The sequence below is a fragment of the Symsagittifera roscoffensis genome, chromosome 9 (genome assembly GCF_963678635.1).
Source record: "Symsagittifera roscoffensis chromosome 9, txSymRosc1.1, whole genome shotgun sequence".
NCBI classification, from domain to species: Eukaryota; Metazoa; Xenacoelomorpha; order Acoela; family Convolutidae; genus Symsagittifera; species Symsagittifera roscoffensis.
The window spans coordinates 3,748,339-3,754,338 of record NC_087070.1 but is presented as its reverse complement, the minus strand read 5'-3'; positions in this window follow the sequence as shown (position 1 = coordinate 3,754,338).

Below are 6,000 nucleotides of genomic sequence, written 5' to 3'. Positions count from 1 at the left end.
TATAAGTTGATTCTCAGATCTGTAATTCTTTAGTTCAGTTCTTGATAAAAATTTACAAACTTTAGATCTGAAATTTGGATTCGAAATGAAAAAAATTTCAGATCTGAAATAACCAATCCTTAAAGTATCCAAGCGTTATTTAAACATTTCACAATTTATTTCAGATCTGAAATTTAGATCTGAAAAAGGTTATTTCAGATCTGTTTTAGAAAAGTTACTGGGTACGGCTTCTACTTTTTTCGGCTTCTATTATCTCGGCTTAGTGGCCTCATAGTGCGCCGTTTGACACACGAAAATTGCTTTTGTGTGTATGTGTGCGTGTTTGTGTTTTGATGGATGGTGAGGGGGTATAATATATTTTTTTAAATTTTGAAGTCTTTTTCGAATTTTTTTCCGTTTTTTTTTCAGTTTCCTTTTTTTCGGCTTGATAGGTTTCGGCTTAGATTATCTCGGCTTATAACATCTCATATTGCGTCGTTTGACAAACGAATAATTTTTTTTTGCGAGAGTTTGCGCTTTGAGCATGAGGGGGACTTGATAGCTTTCATTTAGTTTTAAATTTTTTTGAATTTTGTGTTTTTATTTTTGTCCTTGAGGCCTCATATGTTTCATTTGACACGCTAATTAGGTTTTTATGCTTGGGTGACTGTATTTTAAGGGTTTGAATTTTTGTGGCTTTTTTTTCTTTTTTTCTTAAAAAGCTCGCCAAAAAAATTTAAAACTAAATGAAAGTTATCAAGTCCCCCTCACGCTCAAAACGCAAACTCTCGCAAAAAAAATTATTCGCTTGTCAAACGACGCAATATGAGATGTTATAAGCCGAGATAATCTAAGCCGAAGCTTTACCTTAGGGGCCTCATATTGCTTCATTTGACGAGCGAAAGAAGTAATGAAGGCGATGGAGAAATATTAACTGTTAATAATTCCTGAGTCTTGAATTATTTTTCAGCTTAAAGGGTTTCTGCGAAAGTATCTCCGACTTCGTTACAATTTAACAAACTTTTCTGGAACTTATTTTTCATTCTATTATCGGTGGATGTTTCTGTTTAAAAACTAGTCTTATTCATTTTGATAGATCTAGTTTTTAGTGTTTTTTTTGTGTTTTGCATTGCAAGTGGTGCGAAGCTCAGCTTCGCCTCTGTGTAAATTTATCTAGTTATCTACACGATGTGAAATAAAAGTATGTTAAAACCTGCCTTTGAGTATAATAAAAAAAAACGCTTTTCGCTGATAACATCGTTGAATTAGTTGTGATCTTGAATCTTCTGTCGAAATTTCATCGAAACCTTGTGTTTTTTTTTACATCTGCGCCTAGCGAGCGTTATCAAATCGGAATGTAGATTTTTTCGGGATAACTAGTTTAACAAAATCAGTTGATTCATTGCTAATATCGCTTGCTGATGTAAATGCTGACATGCTCAATTTCTTGAAAATTCAAATTTAACTACTGGGTGGGTACTAGTTACTAAAGGGTTAGTTTCAGGGTAGATTTTTAAAAAAATTTTGAATTTTTTTTTTTCGGCTCGACTGGTGTCTGCCAAAAATTGCTTGTTTCCGCTTCATAAGTTTTTTCAGCTGCTAATTTGAATTTCAAATGTCTTGTTGGCATGTTTGGCTAGAATTCTTGTGAGAATTCTTGTCAGCCCTTGTTTCCGGTTGTAGATGGCTGCAAAGCAAAATGGGAAGAAAAGATAAGGCTGCTATCAGGAAATAGTTGAGTGCTGATGCCATATAGTCAGCTGCCAAATGTTGTATATACACTTATCACGGCACCAATTGAAATTATTGAAAATGAGAAACCGATCAAAAGTCAAAAAAGCACCAAATTTGAAAGTACAAAGCAAAGAATGTTCACTTCTATTCAACGTGTTTGTAGACCTGAAATGAATAGAGCATATGAAGGTACTTTTCAAAAAAACACTTGCTTAGTTCTGAGCTCTTTTCTAAATATTATTTTTTCACAAAAAAGTTGAAACCATTCGTTAGATCGCTCCAGATTGTCAGAGTCATAGGCGTTGCTCAAACGCTCAGATAGACCTTATTTGATTAAATTTTTTGCAATTTTTGCAACTTTGCAATTTTTCGACTGACTTGATTTTCTAGAAGCTTCAAAAGTTTGTTTTGCTTGTAATCTACATTCAATTTCAAGATTATTTTGCACAAATTGTTTTTTTGCAAGCAGAATTGTTAACTTCATATAACTTCTTGGTTATTAAAATATGTCTAGGAATGATTACTTTTACAATCAATCAACTACATAAAATAAGCTGCACGTGGTACCAAATATTTAAGTTTTTAATAATTAGCTTTCGAAGCTTTCGAAGCACCCACCGAGTGATCTGTCAAATGGTTCTGGTTAGTGTTTCTGTAGAAGGTATGTCTTTTTTTCTGTGAATTTTTGCGCGATGTGACAAGTCTGATTTTTTTAAGTCATGAACTTCATTTTTTAATGCAGCATCTTGCCGCTGATTTGTTGTTTTTTTTGTTGTTTGACCGATTCTGGTGTTTTACCTGAAGTTTCCTCTTTCTTTGCAATTCAAGTGTTATGTAGACAAATACAACTTTACTGGTTTTTCTTTTTTTCAAGCAATCGGAAAACTTGACAAGACTCAATTTTGTTATCAATAGCTCCGGGGAGATCATTTTGCTTTTTCTTAGTATATAAGCTCTATCAAACTTCCTATGTAAAAACAGACTTTGATTCCCCAGTTTGTTTGTTTGAATAATCTTTTCAATTTTGAAATTTGTAAACTTTGTAAAAAAAAACTGCGCTATAATTTTATGGGGAAATACCAAACACTTGAATAAATTATTTTTGCTTGTTTCTTAACCATTTTGCTTTCTTGAACCATTTTGCTTGTTCTTTTTTTAAAAAAATTGAATTGAAAAGCTAAAATATTGTTCCCAGAATAATCCTAGATTTCTACATAACTTTGAATTTTTAATTTCGTGATTTTTGTGAAAAAATGGGTATTTCAAAGTTAAATAGAAGAAGTTTTGTTTTATCGGAAATCAAAAAGAGACAATTCTTTTTTATGTAAGCGTTTTTTCGTCTAGCGTTTTTTCAGGATGTGCTTGTAATAGTCTTAAAGGTTTTTGGCTCCCTGTCAGGTTGGTATCATCTGCAAATTGAATTGCTTGATTTTCATCTTTTGAAACCGAGTGAAAATCCTTAACATAGAGCTTGAAACAATTGGTTCGAGAATTGTCCCTTGTGCCACTCCAAGATTCAAAACTTCCCATTCGGATGTTGTGTTTGTCAACTTTGCTCTCTATTGCCGATTGTTGCAAGATAAAAAAAAACAACTGCAGACATATCTTCACTGTGATCATTAAAATCTCGTATTCCATTAAAAAAAGTACAACTTCGATCTAAGATTTGGATTTCTGAAAACCGAATTGCATATTATTTGAAAGCCTCTTTCCACTTTATATATATTTTTATTTGTGTTAAAAAAGTTCATTCATAAAGTGTAGCGTCACAGAATTCGGCCGATAATTTTCCGCTACCTAATCGTTTTCCTTCCTTTATAAATTGCTCTAATATACGCTTTCTTGAGCTCTTCCGGAAAAGTTCTCAACTCTATGCATTCAAATATTACAATCTGTAGGTGCTTACTCGTTGCAAATTTTGATCACTTACTGCTCCATTATGTTATGTAAGTAGGACTAGTTGCTTTAATATTTCGTAAACTATCAATTGACAGAAATAGTTCTCTTCTGATGACTGGCCTGACTTCGATTTTTCAAATACTGGAATAATTTTAACCCTGACCTTGAAAAAATTTTGCTTTTCATTTACCAAGTTCTGCAATTTAACGCATTTGCTTTATCATTTTGATTAGTTAGTTGTTCGCATGAAGAAGAAAGTGAAAAATTTATGTTTGCTTGGTTATTATGTTTTCCTTGTTATTATGATTTAATAAAATTCCATTGTTTCTTTGTTTTTATCTTTTTCTGAAAAACTGTTTTTGTGATAACCCTTTTCGGCGTTTTTAAAAGTCTTTTAACAAGGTTTTATTTTTTAGTGTAAACTGTTGTATTTGCATCTGTTCGATCATTTTTCCAATTGATAAAAAAACGGATGTTTTTCATTCATCATCTACTTTATGTGCTTGGTTACGAATGCTTATGAGCAAAAAGGGGTGCGCAAGGGAAGAGAAATTAAACAAATCTTCAAACCTGAAGGTAATTTTTCAGTTTTCCGACAACAACTTATAATAATTTCTGTCCATTTCCAATTTTATTTGTAATGGTTTCTTATGTCGCGCAAATTCAAAATCTGAGATCTCATGACACCAAAGAGGCTCCATTCTGCAAAAAATTTCTACGCTGCTACCTTTTTTCGACCACGATGGCCCTTACAGTTAGTAGAGATTACAGCGTCAATTGCAGGAAAACAGTTTGAAAAAACAGTTTGTTTTGTTTAGTACTCTTCTCCCGTTTATTAATGCCACCCCTTTGTTTGGAACAATTGTTTTTTAAAGCCAAATTCATGATATTCATGATAAGTGTTATTCATGATAAAAAAACTATTTTTTGCTAAAGAAAAACAGTTTTTAACATTTGAAATTTGTGTTGGAAATCAAACTTCCGGTTCAGTTTGAAGCATTGTTAGTCAATAATTTTAGGAATTGAGAATCATTTTTTCAATTGAGAGAAATTTGAAAGAAAACCAAATTGAGAAAAAAATTTTTTATAGTTTTTTGAAATTTAACCTTGTTTCTCTTTTTTTGTTCCGACCGTTTGAAAAATGGAGAGGAACTTTGCATTCGGACGTTTTAGTTTTTTTTCTTTTTTTTTCCACGTAAAATCAGTTACCGCAAATAATCATCGAAAAGTGCTGAGTGATATATCATATTAAAGACCTTTCAGTCGTGGTCCGAGCAACCTTAATATAATTGAAAAAAAAATTTTCTCAGTGCCGAGAAAAACCTGTTTTAAACTTTGTTTTTTTGGTCAAATTTAGCTCGACAGATGATTTTTGGTGCTAGTTTTGCTCGAGAAAAGTTAGTTTTTGGAAGTGTTTGCGCCGTTTTTTGGATCAAAATTTATGCAAAAGAGTTTGAAAAAAAAATGTTGTTACAATTTTCTCGTTTTTTATTCATTTCCTCAAACACTGTTTTCCAGTTTGCCTATTTTGTTATGACTGCAGAGTATGCCTAGTTCTATAAAACTCTAGACAAAAATTGATGTTTTTTTTTGTATTTTTAAATCTATGGCTAGAAGATTCTGTGCTACTTGCACAGTAACCGGTTTTCCTTGTTTACAAATTGTTATCAATTATAAAAAAAGTTTAGTTGATTTTTATCCCGCCTGTTTTTCTATACAATGATAGAACATAGAAAAAATTTCTTAACCTTTCACATGCTTTTGGTTAGTTATATACTTCATTTCAAGTGAATACAAAACTGCTCGTATCAGGGCAAAGCCCTGAATGTTCCAGCTGCCTCTTAAGGTCTGTGGAGCAGTAATAACATGAAAAAGTTAAATTTAATAAAGAAACGACAACAATAACTTTGAATCTCACGACAACAATAAATTTTGAATGATTGACAAAGTCAACATTTTTCTGCAGAAAAAACCACCCCGAGCACAATTATTCCGTTTCTTTCGTTACGAAAGTCGGAACAATAATAGAATTCAATCAAATAAAATCTGTTACTTCATTTTTTTTACTTTGACTTGCTTATAGTAATTTGTGCTTTTGATCATCGTTGCTAGTCTGATATTAAGATTTTTTATGGCAGAAAGTTTTTATATCAACTCAAAAAACAGTTGTTTTTATTACTTTTTCTCGTTTGTATTCTTTTAAAGATGCAAATTGTGTTTTTATTTTTCATTAAAGTTTGTTCATTTGACGAGACCCTCAAGAATTTTTTGTTTCCTGGAAACATTTTGTGTTCAGGTGATTCACAAGGTGAACAACACTGCTCGCATATAAGGGCAACGCCTAGAACGTTCCGATTGCCCTTTAAATAGTCTTACTAAAAGAAAACA